Consider the following 17,997-nt stretch of genomic DNA (forward strand, 5'->3'; position numbering starts at 1 on the left):
ACGACATTTTTATTTGATACTCGCGCCATTTTTGCGTTGAGTATGGGCGCAACCAAGTGTATAATTGGAGGGGGGCACTCACCCATTTTCCTTAACAAACGGAAATATATTAAAAACGAGTAGACGTAAATAAATAGAATAGATGAAAAGACAGATCAGTTTGCAAGGTTCATTAAAGGGGGACATATAGAAAACATTTTCTACTGTATATTGGGAGGGAAAGATTGGTATTACCTCAACATTGGCGGGGACACGCCCCCCCCAAAAGAATACGTGGTTACGCCCATGGTTGTAGGAGACACATTTTTCCTCAGGAGTCACGGTAAGGATGTTTAAATATGATTATAATATTTATGTTTATAATTGAGTTCTTGTTTGCCAATCAACAAATCAAGTTGTTGTTCAACAAGTAATTTTAATCTTAAATTGTAATAGTAATTCTTAACTTGTAATCCGTACCCTCCGTTTTTATAAACTTGTTCCCTCCGGGTTTTTTTTCGCAAATCTGTTCCCTCAGGTTATTTATTTATTTATTTATTATTATTTTTAATTTATTTACAGATTTTTAGCAAATCTGTTCCCTCAAGTTTTTTTAAAAAAATGTATTTACAGATTTTTAGCAAATCTGTTCCCTCAGGTTTTTTTTTGTTTTTATAAATCTGTTCCCTCAGGGGTTTTTTTTTTTATTATTTATTTTATTTTTTAAATAAAATTGTTTACAGATTTTTAGCAAATCTGTTCCCTCAAGTTTTTTTTTATATTATTTATTTATTTACAGATTTTTAGCAAATCTGTTCCCTCAAGTTTTTTTTTTTTTTTTTTTTAATTTACAGATTTTTTAGCAAATCTGTTCCCTCAGGGTTTTTTTTTTTTTTTTTTTTTTTTTTAGCAAATCCGTTCCCTCCGTTTTTATAAATCCGTTCCCTCCGTTTTTATAAATCTGTTCCCTCCGTTTTTATAAATCCGTTCCCTCAGTGTTTATAAATCCGTTCCCTCAGTGTTTATAAATCTGTTCCCTCCGTTTTTATAAATCCGTTCCCTCAGTTTTTATAAATCTGTTCCCTCCGTTTTTATAAATCCGTTCCCTCAGTTTTTATAAATCCGTTCCCTCAGTGTTTATAAATCCGTTCCCTCCGTTTTTATAAATCCGTTCCCTCAGTTTTTATAAATCCGTTCCCTCAGTGTTTATAAATCCGTTCCCTCAGTGTTTATAAATCTGTTCCCTCCGTTTTTATAAATCTGTTCCCTCCGTTTTTATAAATCCGTTCCCTCAGTTTTTATAAATCTGTTCCCTCCGTTTTTATAAATCTGTTCCCTCCGTTTTTATAAATCCGTTCCCTCAGTGTTTATAAATCCGTTCCCTCAGTGTTTATAAATCTGTTCCCTCCGTTTTTATAAATCCGTTCCCTCAGTTTTTATAAATCTGTTCCCTCCGTTTTTATAAATCCGTTCCCTCAGTGTTTATAAATCCGTTCCCTCAGTGTTTATAAATCCGTTCCCTCAGTGTTTATAAATCCGTTCCCTCAGTGTTTATAAATCCGTTCCCTCCGTTTTTATAAATCCGTTCCCTCAGTTTTTATAAATCCGTTCCCTCAGTGTTTATAAATCCGTTCCCTCAGTGTTTATAAATCCGTTCCCTCAGTGTTTATAAATCCGTTCCCTCCGTTTTTATAAATCCGTTCCCTCCGTTTTTATAAATCCGTTCCCTCCGTTTTTATAAATCCGTTCCCTCCGTTTTTATAAATCCGTTCCCTCAGTGTTTATAAATCTGTTCGTCATTTTCTAATAGTATTCTATGTTGTTCTAGACACAGCAGACACGGGGTTTTCTTTCTTCAAGTTGAACTTTTCTCAGGAGTTTAAGGTAAGGATGTTTAAGCGAAATATAATTATAATATTTATGTTTATAATTGTGTTCTTGTTTTTAAATGAATGTTAATTAACTACTTTGTAGTAAGCATCGAGCAGATACCAGCCAGTTTTAGTCAGATAATTAGCTATTGCTCCCTAATCTAAATGATAATAATCGAAGAAAATTTTTGTTCAACAAGTTTTGTAATCCGCGCGCGCGTTAAAGTTGGTTTATATCGGACATTCGCTGTACATTCAAGCTTCTCTATTTCTCATAGAATAAACACACAAAAAAGGACACAATGTGTATTGTCTTAATAATGTGTATTGAGTGGACATATAACCAATACAAATGAATATATTTTTTAATCTTCTGCCGTTAAAGCTCGAGGAAGCGGGCTTTGGGAAACGCAGGTTATCTGCGTGAAGTTAACCCCCCACCCCCACCCTACTCACACACACCCCTAAACGCAAAACTTCGGCAGAATACATACATGTTTCATACAACTAGTTTTAAACATCCACAATGGTCCGAGAGTTGTGTATTAGACCTGTACCTGAGCATTTTGCTTATAAATATATACTCTCTATCTGTAAACATTTCAAACCCCTGTCAGAAATTAAGCTTAGTTTTCAGACATTAATGCTAGTGTACAATACATCTAATGTATTAATGTAAGGAGTTAAGTTTTTTCTTCATATGATGTGTATGTGATGTAATTGACTTAACAAATCTCTACAGCATGATGATTCATGATAAATAATCGAGATCTCAATATTGATCAAAATAATCAGGATTATCATTTTGGCCATAATCGTGCAGCCCTACCACACACACACACACACACACACACACACACACACATACATACATATATATATATATATATATATATATATATATATATATATATATATATATATATATATATATATATATATACACACACACACATACAAACTCGTATGTGTGTGTATGTGGAAACTTGTGACTCGTGAATGACTTAAATGACTCAGTGAATTAAGATTTAAGCCAAAATGATTTTACTTGTGAAATTGAATTACTGTGAACTATCAAACATCCTTTGATGTGAATAATGGACCTTTAAACACTTAAACAAGCCACTATCTGTCTTCAAACCAAGACTTGAGTGCAACCATCAAGCCCAACATGACAGATTATTAATTAGATACACTTTGTTAGTGTTTAGTGGTATTGCCTGTTCATTGATTGAACTTGGGGTAGCCTTCCACAAGCTTCTCATGATTTGCTGTAATTTGTGCTCATTCCTCCAGACAGAACTGTTTTGAGGGCCTCATTGCTCAGACATGCTTTTTCACTTCAGTCCACAAATTTTCTTTGGGAGTCAGGTCAGGGTGTTTTTGATGGACACTCGAGTAGATTTACTTTGTTGTCTTTAAGCCATTTTGTTACAACTTTGGAGGTATGCTTAGGAACATTGCCTTGCTTTACATTTTATTTTTCCCCAATAACCTGTGTTCAATTTCCCTTACTCGCCCTACTAGGCCAAAACCAGTGTGCACTTGCAGCACGAGGAGACGAGTGTGTAGTAGGGTGTTGTTTTTTAAACTACTATATTTTCTATAGTTGCTATCTAAAATGACCTTTAATACAGAGGAGGTGGACTATGGGGAGGTGCAATACCAGTACCCTGATACTAACATAACAGAGGTTCTCTTTTTTTTTTTGGTATACAGACAATGCTAATGTTTCCTCTTCGTTACTTGACAAAGTTATTATTTTAGCTGTCGAACACAGTATATTAGAGTTGGAATGAAAGAATGAATATGGATATTATTTTATTTCCACTCCAATATACTGTGGTAAAAATATATATTTTTAAAAACAATAACTTTGCCAATGTCCAAATATTTATGAACCTGACTGTATCTGCTGGGTCTGCAAAAATAATGTAATTAATAAAATAAAAATAAAATAAAAACAGCTTGGATGGTCATTGTGCATGTTTTTTCTAGTCCAGCCAACTTTTCTGATTTTTATGGAATTAATGAATGAATTTTTATTATTAATATTTTCATGTTTTTTTCATACATCTTGCAATGTGCTTTTGGACACATTAGTGATGGAACCTGGAGTCACTGGGTGTTTCGGGTCTTTAATCCTAAGACTCCCTGGACCTGGCCTATGTCCAAATTGCTGATAACCCTCCAGAGCCTTCTTGAAGCTCTCTCAACAGCCTCTGTGGTGTTCCTGATAGTTCTTTTCATTTGTTGTCCTGTGATGTTAATATGCTTTAAGGTGTGGTAGAGAGACAGGCTGGAAAAGCCTCTCCACAACAGGATCCTCATAATAATAATAATAATAATAACAACAATAATAACAATAACAACAACTATCATATGCATGTAGTTTGCATGCTCTCCCCATGCTTCGGGGGTTTCCTTCAGGTGATCTGGTTTCCTCCCCAATTCAAAGACATGTGTTGTAGGATGATTGGCATTTCCAAATTATCCGTAGTGTGTGAATGTGTGTGAGTGTGTGTGCAATTGTGCCCTGCAAAAGGTTGGCACCCTATCCAGGGCTGTCCCCTGTCTTGTGCCCCAAGTCCCCTGGGATAGGCTCCACGCTCCCCCCACGACCCAGCAAAATCATAGAACTTTGGGGAAATTAAACTTATGGCAGAAAATTCTACTGAGCTTCGTGCCACTGCAACATTATTATTTTTTTTAAACTTATGGCTCAATACTAAACCTACCAAAAGTTTCTCACTCCCATTTTCTCTCTGCCAGATCATTTAATAAATAAGCTAAAAATCTACAACAGAAACAGAAAGCAAAGTTAAAACCAATAATTTATTTTCAAAGGTTATGTAAACATCTCAAAATATACTGTACCTCTGTTAAACACTGCACAATAATCAGTAGGAATAAGTGGAACTAAATCTTATACAAACTGTACATGAACATGGTCAGAAAGATTCCAACAGGAATTTGAAATGTGAACCTTCGATTAAAACTGGAGTACGTGAGTGAGGGGTGCGCTGCTGTTACCTGTACTCCAGCAGTGTAGTGAGTGTGGTTTGTTTGGAATGGTTTGAGTTTTGGATAGATCAAGCTAAATAAAACACTTAATACACATGGGTAATAATGTCTGTTTTTATATTATTTAAGGTTTTATGCTAAACATAATCCAAAATGATGTACAATTAAAGGTTAGTATAATTAGCCTACACTGAACAAGTTAAGTGATATATGTGCACACATACTAATCATGGGTCCAAATATTGCTAAATTTAGCTGAATTATAAAAGCCATTAGTCGTACTGAATGAAGAGTCGTTTGGGAGTTTATTGCTGAGCCAAATGAACTGACTCACTGAAAAGAGCTGGAATAACCATCACTAATTTGTGTATCTTTGATTCCTGTATGTGTCTATAAATCTTTACGGGCCCTGATGTTGCCATGCTAACTGGTCACTCACGTCACGAGTGCAATGAACTCAAAGCAAAAAATAAATAAATACATAATAATAATAATAATAATAATAATAATAATAATAATGTAACTGCTGTTTTTCTAAGTTGAGCAGTGTAAGTGTGAGTTCTTTTGGCGTGAGGTATTTGTGTTGCACAGTGATGAATAATTTGCTGTACATTTCTCTTTAAACAGTGCCTATGTCCAGTGATGAATAATTAGTAAGATTTGATGGTAATATTAGTCTACACTTATTTTCAAACTTTTTGTAACATGTTTTCTGTCTATTCCAGATGTGTTGAGTCCTTCACATTAGAATAAGATGAATAGTTAATGTTGAATTAGGATTTGCATGGATTACATGTGTCTGGATCGGACAGTGTTGCATGTTACGTGGTGGTTTCTTTTGCTGTTGATGTGACCTGTTGTTGTGCTGATGTGGGTCTCACTGCAGTGACATGTTTTAGTTTAGTTCAGTTACAGTCTCTTTGCAGCAGTGTAGTTTGAGAGACTTGTTTCTTTACTGAACCGTAGACTGTTGAATAGAATAAAGTAATGTGTGAATATACAAATATATATTATATACGGTGTGCTATGGACATGCAATACAATGTATACGAAACACAAGTCTCAGTATTTAAATAATACAGTGCAATGGTCACAAACACGAGGAATGGAGCGTATACTGCACAATCTGTGAGTGAATTGAAAGTCTTTATACTGTGGCTGTGACTGTGCTGTGAATTTAATGCAGGTGTGTGATCTGGGATTTGCAATACATGGCAGAGATGTTTGTGGGCCGCAGTGCAGGATGGGAAATGTAGTTCGTGACATGAGTAGACTTAACACCAACTTAATAGGATCAAATACAGTTTAAATGAAATGGATACATTTATAATGGAACTTTTTTACGCCTTTCACAAATGGCGCTCAGCGAAGGAAACAAATTTGTATTAAATTGAAACCAAGCTCATAGATGATAAATTTTGTTAGACTAGTTAAATACACATACGCATTACTCCTGATTAGAGAGATTTACAGAAAGTGAAGGAAGTTTAAATGTCATGTATGAAGGGTCTGAGTGATATTTTGAGTGTGGTACAGTTGTAAGTTAATAAGGGACAAAGGGGTGCATGCACGTCTACCCTTTAAACTAAACGCTATTGTTGTACACAGTAAAAACAAATTCAGTAGGATGTTTTGAATAAAAATGAGTGGGATAAAAGAGACTAGAGAACTGTAAATACATGTCTAGATCTCAACCTCATTTACTCTATTTTTTTCGTTCTGTATTATTGGGATTATCACTCGTTAGCACAGATGGGATATTAACATGTTAGATTAATGTACATCACAAATAGTCCTAGACTAAAGGATTTAGTTTTTTCATTCACCAGAAGGATATTAAGAAAGGAATTCAGGAAGGGAGAAGAATTAATCTTTGTTGTATTTTGTTGTATTTTTGCAGACAACAGACTAGAACTCTTTGACAGATTAACTAAACATGAGAGTAGAAGACCCCTTTATGAGAGGGGGTATTCCAACAAATGATATTTGATTAGAGAAGTACATTACACGAAGATGAGAAAACTGAAGGGATGGGAGATTAAATCAAGTATTACAAGAAAAGCAGGGAATTAGCCATCACCTGTGGAAAGAGCCATTTTATTTCTCTCTTTATTTATTTAACCTTTATTTAACCCGAATAGCCTCTCTGAGATTACTTCAGTAATTTTTCAATGATTTAATAGACCAACATTATTTAATCTCTGCAGCAATATTTCATGATCCACTGTGTCAAGCCTTTGATAAAACAATAAACAGGGAAGTGCAGTAATCACCTTTATCTAGAGATTACACAATATTGTAAAATAGTAAACTGATATATTTATCTTTCATATCAATTCTGTATTTTATTCTTCATATACACATTACAAAAAATTAGTACAAATCTAATCAGCCCCTTTGATCTATGCCAAATATCTTAGTTCTGAAAATCTTTTCAGCTTGCTTTAGGTAGAGTTTCAATTTTCAGTCTCAGTCGGACCTGGACAGAGTGCACCTTCTCCTGAACTCTTGTCCCCGACAGCAGAGCCACTTATTGGCAACTAAATCAAAGACTAAAAGAAATATTTACAAAAGATTTATGAAGCTGCTTGGATATCAGTGAGCACTGATTTTGTTTCCAATTTTCAGTAAAATTGAGTACATTAGTAAAAATAACCAAATACGCCAAGCATTTTCTGCAGAGGTGCTTACTGGAAACTTACCCCACGTACTGCCCACAAAAACTGGGCATGCAGCATGCAAAGTTCTGGTATCCGCTTCTCCACTCTTTAGTAGGTTGAACCAAATCACTGCCGAACCCTGTAGAATAAGTGAAGTGAGTGCCATGTGCCTCATGATCATATTCAAATGTAGAAATGATTACTAGGTTCACTAACACTTTTTGGTGGAAGTGCAACACCAACATCAGGAAACACAGCTTCAAAATCAACTTCATCACTCATCTGAGACAGAACAGTCCATTTTTTAATGATATTGAGATAATGAGGAACCGTATGGGTGTAACGTAGAATACACTGAATGTCAGGCCTTATACGGTGGTGTAGTGACATTGGAGGCAGAGCAGAGAGACAGAGTGGTGAGGCCATGAGCTGTAATGGTATCTTCTGCAGAGCAGAGGAGTAGGGGATGTCCTCAGTGCAACCACGCAGTGGAGTAATGACCTCAGCTGAGTAAGGAAGCAGAGCAACCAAAGTGGAGCAGGGAGGGTGGGAGATGATTTTACCTAGGTTGTGAGCCCCCTCCTCAAAGAATTTCCTGAGGGGGCACCTGGCATTGAGCCATTTGAGTGGCTCTGACCCAACTTCCCTTCCCCAGTAGTTCCCACATCAGGCAATTTTTCTCCCCTCTACAAAGGTATGACAAAGAGTGGCCTCAAAGTCTGGGTTTAAGCATCCGGCCTGGCAAGTGCAGGCAATCCCAGTTAATCAGCCTGGAGTGTTCTGGGTAACTGAGTTCCCCCACACGGCAACTCTTGCGGTGCACTGCTGCTGTCCTCTGCTGACTGTGCGAGGTGTAGCACAGCCTCTTACACCTCACTTGTGCCTTAATACGTCTTAAAATGCTACAAGCAACATATGGAGAAATTAAGCATTTGTTTTAATCCTATGTGCCATGATATGGCAATGACAATTCCATGGATGCAGCATTCTCTTTTAGTGAAACACAACACAAGTTTTAATGCATTAAAAAGCCCTTTTTGTTGGAAAGAAACAGAATGGTAATGGGTAGCTGATTGGCCTACAGTGAGTGACACATCATGTGTAAGTGAGTTCTTAAAAGAGCCGGACACTGCCAGTACCAGCAGTGTGATCCTGACTCCAGGACAGGAGTCAAAATGGGAAAGGCACAGCTGCACAATAGCATTCCAAATAGTGTCCCCAGTGATACCCCTTGCTCACAGAAACAGCACACAGGCCAGTATACTATTTCCCAAAGCACCAGCTCAGCCTAAAACGTCTCTTTACGTAAGTGCCTGATGAATGTGAAGGTGTCAGGGTTGGACTAAAGTCGGAACAAACTGAACCAGTGGACAGAGAGTATCAGCGCGTACTCTCATTTTAAAAAAACAGACATGGAAAAGCATTAAGTATTGAGTACATTGGTAGTTGGGCTATAATGCAGAAGAGTGACACGGCACTACACACAGCCAGCTGCTATTCCTGGGACAACACCACCGATGGACTCTGCATGGTCAGATGGGAGAACTATGCAATAATACATTTTATTTGTTGCCGCCTTTCATAACACTCAAGGATACCTTATAAGAAAGACCACATACAGATATAGGTGCAAGCGGTGATTATCGGGATCCAAGCACAAACTGCTTGTGTACAGTTATACGATTGACCATGTCTCTTTTCAAATATAATACAAGTCTTTAAGTGTCTCTACATGGAAGTGTTATTCTATATATATATTACAATATACAAATAATATTGTCTTCATTTTAGTTGGACAGCAATGCATTCAGTCATGTCTAGCAACTTAACAAATGTTTTCAGTATTTAGGATAAATAAAAATGAAGGTATTTTGAAGATCACAGATTTCTTTTGCAAACGGATTAGGCTTAGATGGTTTTAGACTTTATTGCACTAGACGGTAGAGTAGTGCGTAGTGTAAGTGTACAGTACTTCATTTAGGACACTACTTTAATATTTACTCTCCGAAGTGTGTTTTCAGTACAGAAGTAATGTAATGAGTAAACGCACCGTGCAGACCAACTAATCGAAAATGAGATTCGTTTCCAACGATTTTCATAATCGATTATTATCGATTAGTTGTTGCAGCTCTAAATATAATATAACATTTGCAATCACTGTGATGGAGAAAATATGGAATGCAAAGTGCAATCTTTTTTATTGATCTATTTGTTTATATCCCTATTCCATTCATTTCTATGATTTAGTCATCTGGTGGGCGTGGTTGAGTGCGCAGGTGCGTCATTCAAACCGAGCGAGATGACCGTTGAGGATCAGACAGCGCGAGACAGCTCCTTTCAGGTAAATTGAGGTACTTCTGTTGGTTGTATGAATAAAACACATCACGATTCTGATTAGCGTAGATTTACTACAGGTGCATTATTATTATTATTATTATTATTATTATTATTATTATTATTATTATTATTAATATTAGTAGTAGTAGTAATTATTATTCCTCTAGTTCGCTCCTTCAGTGTAGCGTTTATACTTCTTACACGTTAAACAATCTCCATTATTGCGTTTTAAACATGGATATGACAGGATGGATCCCTCAGCTTGCCTTAAATTGACTCTTTATGACAATGGGAAACAATTCTCTTACAGTTCCTGTGAATAAAATCTAAAGAGTCTCAAACTCCTATTTATGAGGCTCATCAGGGCTCATACAAGCTTTTAGTCATTTAAAGTAATATCACTTTACTCTTAACTGTTCTTTGTGAGTGGTTTTTAAGATTGTTTTCACTGTAAACTGTCCTGTGGTATCTGTCATTGGTCTCTTTTGTATTACTCGGTGTCTTGTTTACATCCAGAACTGTGTGTGTAAGTGTGCACCGTAGGATCGCTATTCAAGCAACAAATTCCTTGTATACTCCAGCATACTTGGCCAGTAAAACTTATTCTGATAACTCGGGTTTGGACCTGCATGAAGTTGCCACCCTCACCCAAAATGTCGGCAAAATTGTCTCAATCGTTTGTGCTCCGTTTGTGCCCAAAAAAAATTCGTTTGTGCTGCTTCGATTTTGAAGATATTTAAAAGAATATTCATAGGTCATTCTGAGGTCTCTCAGACTCCCCATATGCTCTTAATTCACCACAAATATTCTCAATCGTTTGTGCTGCTTTTGTTTTTAAAATATTAGACATTGACTTATAGGCACAAATCTCCTCGGTGTGAGCACACTTTGAGTCGAAGTGCTGAAGACTTTTTCAAGACAATTCATATCATCATTTGTTCAATAAACAATTCTCTTTACTTCATTCACTGGTCTCTCATGATTGAACTTTTCATTTATTTACAAGGAGAATCATGTTACACTTCACTCCCACCACTAGGTGTCAGGGACACTTCTGTTCTCGATGCTCTAGTGGAAATTAGTGTTAGTATAGGGAAAGTCGATATAGTTACTAAATCAAAATTCTGGCCAGTGTAAGTACAATGTTTTAACACTGTCAATTACAATAATATTAGTTAACTTCAATCATAATGGTACAACATTCAAGAGAGCTAAGATTGTCAATGTTTATTGAACAGAAATCTCACTGCTAATACTAATATGGCTAATGTAGCTATGAAATGCTAATTACCGCTGCACATGGTACCCATGTTAGTTTTTTTAATACATTGTGCATCTAAGGGTCCACATTACCATATTGGTCCTAATATAAGATATAATATCCTTATACATTATTACTAGATTATATTTTCCTTGTATTTTGGCAAATACAGTAATACATGAAAACATGTTTATACTGTACATGACATTTTTTGCATCAGGATTATTTCAGTGGGTAATTATGTTTTGCTTATGCCAGATGCCCAAGAAACCAGCAGTGGACAGGGATTCCATTTTCACAGTCCTCCCTTCATCAAAAGAGGCCATAATCCAAAATGTCAACATAGCTACTCCTAATCAGAGCATCTGGACAGAGCTTAGTGAGCAGCTAGAAAACAAGATCACTGCAAAGGCTCTATATACTTTTGTTAAATTGAACAGACAACATCTGGACTGCTTTAGGGTTTATTTATGAAAGTGATCATGAAACAAGTGGCAGTAATGATGACACTCATTTTGAGCCAGGTCCCGTTCCCCAAGACCAAAAGATTGTGGACTTTTTATCTTGAAGTTTCATTTCAGAAATGGATTGAATTCATGCGTGTAACAGTTCATACAAAAACAAGTTCTCTAAAACACAAAAAAAGGGAATACACAATTCTGAAGTGTAGCATCTGGAAACGTGATAAATCATCACATTTGGGAAGAAGCGAAAAGCCCCTGCACATTTGTCTTTAAAAGAGCCCAGGTCTATCCATCAGCCACAGAGAAATTCATAGAAATCAGAGGCAACTGTGAGGAATGTCATGGCCACATTCACATAAAATGTGACGGAGAGCCTGAAATGAACAGCCCAGTGGTGCTCAAGTGCTTAATTAAAAACTCTGACTCCCTGCACACTGGCTGTTCGAAGCCTGCGATGTCTGGTAACTTGCCTGTGCAGATAGTCAAAGAACTGTGTGAGGAAAGAATGGAACCCTGTTTATGACAACGTGGCAATTTTTCGGAGCACACTTGGTAGTGTTCAGAAGCATCGGCACGTCCCTAATAGCAAGTGCACACAGCTGAAACATTCTGTACTATTTTAACATGTTATTTATTCCACCGTGGCAGTTGTTCAGAGCACATTTGTAAGCATGCGAAAGTATCAGAACGTCCTTAAATAGCAAGAGAACACAGCTGAAACATTGTAATTTTTAAGTATGTAATTTATTCCACCATAGTAGCTATTAAGGGCACATTTTTAAGCGTTTAAACGTCCCTAATAGGCAGAGCATGCCGTTTTTTTGCTGCAGGGTGGTTCCTACTAGGTCTGCTAATGGGACCGCCCTCCTGACTGGCTGCCTATAAAGTCACCCGCTCCAGCGGTGCTGAGCAGCGAGATGTCACAGAGAAGAGTGTGTCCAGTTTGTCGGCGTTTCTACACCAACGTGCAGGCTCATCTCGCCCAGATTCATCAGCAGGGTCCAGAGGAACGCTGGCTTCACCTGGCGGCAGCGAGCGAGCGGGTGATATGCGGATGCTCTGGACTGCCCGGTGTCTGCATGCGGCAAGAAAGGTTTCCGCCGGCTAGACTGCCACCTGTTCCACCTTCACCAGCTCGCCGGGGACACGGTCAGGAAGCTACTGCTCAGCGCCAAAATAAAGCTGCAACAACTGCAAGCTTTCGGTGAGACGAACAAATCTAAAAGTTGCAAATGTTCTGAACTGATCGAAAAGTAGCAAAACTCTCCGCAGAATTTGTGCGGCTGCAAGCGCTAGTAGCCCGGAAAGAGTAGTGGCTCTGTGGGTGAGTACCTAAACTATCTCTAGGCCTATTTTTATTGTGTGTGGGCGGCGGACTCCAGGTGGTCGCCCGGGGTGGACGTCCCAGGATGAAATTTGTTTTTCTTTCACTGATCCCCCCCCTTTTTTTTCTCTTTTCCAGAGCCAATGTTAAGTGTACACGGCTTGGCTGACAAGTCTCAGAGATGTCCCCAAAGCCGCGGCCAACGGCAAGCAGGAGAGGAGACACGTCAAGCGCTTCCTTCACTTTATGTGGGCCAACACAGACAGTCCCCTGGCAGCTGCTGGCTCATTACCCAAAAACACTTAAAATTTAACATAGAAGCCAATACTCACATCAACCTCTGAACCCAGTTGGAGATAGAAAAAAAGACACCAGCCGTGAGTGAGAAGAAGCAAGGGTCCAGATTTATTGTTCCGTTCCACCACACGAGATCCACACCGATGAGAATTCTCAGAAGTGATCTGATACCCTGAGCTTAAGCTCCAGTATTTATACTGTAATTACACAGTAAATAACCCATATGTTTCAAGAAGACTATGATCTCAATACCAATAGGGTTAAAAAAGAGCTATTCAACTTACCATTAGCTCAAAAAACAGGGCTTTTCAACTTACAAATATAATCAAAACCAAGGGTTTTCAAATAACCATTAGCTTCAAAAGTGGAGAGATAAAACAATCTAGAGTGACCTTGGTCTTACTATTATCTCGCTGGGGGGGCAGCTTGACTCAGCTACCCTTATAAATGGCTCCTCATGGTTTTCTCTTAAAATTAAGGCCTTCCTTGCGAGACAAGAATCTTCACCATCTGAATTATGAGTAAGTTACATTTTCCTGTATTTCTAGTTTATAATTTATTTTCATATTTGCTCTATATCTCTATTTTATATATAGTTATACTGCTTGAAAAACGATTTACTGTACTTCCTACTTCATAAAATCATTATATTACCCTTCTACTGTCCTACATATCCTACTATTCTGTATTTTATAGAGTTTTCTATTATTATAAGATATTACCCTTATAATATCTTAATACTCCTTTTTATTATTCTTATAAAGTTATAATGTTATGTGTGTGTGTGTGTGTGTATGTGTGTGTATTATGTTTACATGCCCGCCCTTGACTGTACGAGAGTGTGTGTGTAAGTGTGTGTGTGTGTGTGTGTGTGTGTCTGTGTTAGCACTCCTCAGCTCTTATACTTCTGTTTGACTCTTCGACTAATAAACCATAGTGTAGTACTCTTAAAGATCTTTAAAGTGTAAATCCAATTTGTCAATATCCGCCAAATACCGCTTGTGTGTGTCTAGGTGCCCATCGTCATTCCTTCTTCTCCCCTTTACTGGATCTGGATCTGGACACTCATTATCAGCTTGCGCATCTAACTGCTGTTATCATGGTGCTACTTAACTATCTTCGCAGCACCCCCTCTGGAAATGGAAATGCGGGTCCCCCCCCCCCCCCCCCCCCGATACAAAATCTGCCCCGTGAACGTGTGTATTGACGCCTCTACACAGCCAAAACCCCCCTCCAGCTTTCAGTCTGAGGAAGATGTCACCTTCTCTGACCTGGTCCCCGACCATTCTTCCCACTTCTCACCTGCCAGTCCGCCCCACTCTCAGTGGTCCTCTCACTTCACCTTTGCTGACTTTCCCATGTCCCCAGGATGCACACCATTTTCTTCCCCCCACCACTCTCCTCAAGATTACGCACCCACCAGTCCTGTGAATTATCAATAAAACTACATATTACTCATACTAAGTGTCCCTCATGTTTATTTCATGTCATTTTTATCCACAACACAGCCCACTTGAAGTACATCGACAATGTCTCGAGAGTCCTTGAATGGATGAAATCATTGTGCCAGCGGTACAAGGTCACTCCGGCCAAGTTATTTCTGACGCGTGTTTCCAAGTTCCTCCATTAACTCGATGAGTAACTGTCCAAGGGCCGAGTTGGCTCCACGAGGCTGTGGAGTCTCCAGAGACTGCTGCAGTGGGAGTGCAGACATCTGTCCGGTCGAGTCGTGCTCCACAGGCAAGGCGTGCGAGCGGAGAAGAGTGAGGGAGTACTTACAGCTCCTGCACGGCAAACTGTTGGACGCTGTCCCTGTTTCACTGGCTGATCTGAACTCGTCCAGCAGACCCGGACATGCTCAACCATTGCATCGGGCTGCTGTGTGCTCACTTCTTTTCGGTCAGCGGACACAGGACCGGAGTCCTGCAGAACCTCACGACTGAGGAGTTTGAGAACCTCGAGAAGGCTGACTCTTTCTGATCAATGTAAGTAACTTCTGTGTATTTCACTTTTATTTCCAGGGGCTGCTGTGTTGTACATGGGGGTGTTTAATATTTTTCATTCATTGTCCTTTTCTCCCAGGTGAAGCAGCACAAACCTGCCTCTGCTTTTGGACTCGCTAAGCTAGCCATCACCAAGCTGGAGCTGAAGTGGCTGAAAGCTTTCTGCCGCCTGAGGAAGCATATGCCGGGATATGAGACTTCTGTGGGGTGGCTTTTCTTTTCTGGCACACAGGCCAGGATTTCTGCGCATGTCAAGCTTGCCCTGTGGGCACTCGTGGGAAGAGACATCACTGTGTCGGACATCCGCACAGCTCTAGCAACCTACGTAAGCATGCTTAAAATGTTTTTTAACAAATTCATTCCAATGTGTTAAACGTTAAAGTGATAGAGAAATGTCTCCTGTTCACAGTGCGAACGCAAAAGACGAACAACGCATGCTCGTGACCAAGACGATGTGCTACAGCAATTAGCTGAGTCGTGGAGCTGTCGGTCAGCGAGGCGCACTCCGCCCAGTCTGCGCTAGAGTCCGCTGCGGGCATAGGTGCTACATAGGCCGGTTGTTTTTGGCTAATGGCCCTGTGTGTGTGTGTGTGTGTGTGTGTGTGTGTGTGTGTGTGTGTGTGTGTGTAAATATTTCATTAAAATGTTTGAACTGAATTCCCCTTGTCAAAAGTACAGTAGCATCACTCATGGCGAGACCACACAACCGAAATTTCCGAAAGTACATGGACTGAGCTCCGGGCGAAGTTCGCAGGCTTTGCCCAGGGAGAGAGCGTCAATTAGCTGAATTTTTTCCTCGTTGATTTCAATGGTTTATGCGTTCCTAGTCAGGGCAAGCTACTGTTTGTTGCACCTCTTCCATCCTCCTCCACGGTCTGAAGCCAGCTGCAGCCACCTTTTCATCAGCGTCACAATCTCAGCACTTGTTGCCCTTGATGTTAACGGGTTCTTTCGGACAGCATCTAATGAACATGAGGCAAAACAGTTGACAACTTCTGCAATTCGAGACACGCTAAAAAGGCTATTTATACTTCTACGTCAGACCTTTGCGTTGCCTGATGTGCACCTCTAAAAAAAACTGTAATGACGCGTCGTGTGTATGCAGACAACAGTTGTGATTGGTCCTTTGTGCAAACAGAGACCCTCCCCAGGATGATAAATATATCTGCAGTAATTTCATATTCACTGAGAATAAATGTAATGAAGCAGATTACTTGTAGCTCATAATAAAAGTGCTGAGGCTTATTACACACTTATTCAAGTTACAGTTAAATAATGAATATGGGCTTAAAGTGCAGTCCCTCATCTTTAATTTAAATGTATTCACATCCACATTGGAGGAAGGGTTTAGGAATTACAGCTCTTTAATATGTAGCCCCCTCTTTTTCAAGGGACCAAAAGTAATTGGCCATTTTACTCAAAAGCTGTTTCATGGACAGGTGTGGGCTGTTCCTTCACTGTTTCATCAGTTAAGCACAGGGTAGCTGCAGGTATCAGCACTTACATTTTTGGAAATTTCTTGCCTATGATATTAAAAAGTATTAGATTTGAAGACCTGCACATCACTTCAGTCATGCTACACGATGCATCAGCTTTAATGGATTGTGTTCACGCATATACATCCATTCCTGGGTTTAAGTAAACTACAGCAGGGTAAACTTCTATAGAGGTAGATGGGAGACTGTTTGCATTACCATTTGCTCCAACAGTGAAAGAAAAATCCAGTATTTCCTTTCCATGACTTTCCAGGAAAGGAAAAAACTAGAGAGATAAGACTTTAAGGACCTGCAGACAGCCTGTAAGCAGGTAAAAGGTCTGGAGTTGATTCCAGGTGTGGCATTCACATTTGGAAGCTGTTGTTGTGAACGCACAGCATGCGGTCAAAGGAGCTCTCAATGCAAGTGAAACAGGCCATCCTTAGGCTGTTAAAAAAAAAAGATCCATCAGAGAGATAGCAGGAACATTAGGAGTGACCAAATCAACAGTTTGGTACAGTCTGAGAAAAAAAGAACACACTGGTGAGCTCTGCCACAGAAAGGCCTGGATGTCCACGGAAAACAAAAGTGGTGGATGATCGTAGGATCCTTTCCATGGTAAAGAAAAACCCCTTCACAGCACCAGCCAAGTGAAGAACACTCTCCAGGATGCAGGCGTATCATTATCCAAGTCTCCCATGAAGAGACGACTTCACAAGAACAAATACAGAGTTCACCACAAGGTGCAAACCATTCATAAGCCTCAAGAACAGAATGGCCAGATTAGATTTTGCCAAAAAAAAAACATCTAAACAAGCCAGACAAGCATCTTTGGGCAGATGAAACTAAGATCAAACTGTACCAGAATGATTGGAACAGCTCGTGATCCAAAGCATACCTCATCATCTGTAAAACACGGTGGGAGGGAGTGTGATGGCATGGGCATGCATGGCTTCCAATGGCACTGGGTCACTAGTAGTTATTGGTGATGTGACAGAAGATGCAATCAGATGAATTGTATGTGAATATATTGTCTGCTCAGATTCAGCCAAATTCAGTGAAGTTAATTGGACGGGGCGCTTCACTTTACACATGGACAATGACTCAAAACATACTGCAAAAGCAACCCAGGAGTTTTTTTAAAACAAAGAAGTGGAATATTCTGCAATGGACAAGTCAGTCACCTGATCTCAACCCGGTCGAGCATGCATTTCACATGCTGAAGACAAAATTCAAGGCAGAAAGAACCATGAACATACAACACCTGAAGACAGCTGCAGTAAAGGCCTAGCAAAGCATCAC

At 39.2% G+C, this 17,997-nt stretch overlaps 2 long non-coding RNA genes across 2 annotated transcripts; both read left to right on the top strand.

Annotated features, from left to right (window-relative positions):
* Positions 1-1,634: 1,634 nt before the first annotated feature.
* On the top strand, positions 1,635-14,221 carry LOC128634147 (uncharacterized). The gene is made up of 4 exons (XR_008397395.1): positions 1,635-1,863; positions 9,782-9,875; positions 12,427-12,920; positions 13,059-14,221. It is a non-coding gene; the product is annotated as an uncharacterized LOC128634147 (long non-coding RNA).
* Positions 14,222-14,380: 159 nt separating this feature from the next.
* LOC128634140 (uncharacterized) lies at positions 14,381-16,375 on the top strand. Its single transcript, XR_008397382.1, has 3 exons — positions 14,381-15,202; positions 15,300-15,545; positions 15,630-16,375. It is a non-coding gene; the product is annotated as an uncharacterized LOC128634140 (long non-coding RNA).
* The last annotated feature ends 1,622 nt before the right edge of the window (positions 16,376-17,997 follow it).

This window comes from Ictalurus punctatus, chromosome 12 (genome assembly GCF_001660625.3).
Source record: "Ictalurus punctatus breed USDA103 chromosome 12, Coco_2.0, whole genome shotgun sequence".
NCBI lineage: Eukaryota > Metazoa > Chordata > Actinopteri > Siluriformes > Ictaluridae > Ictalurus > Ictalurus punctatus.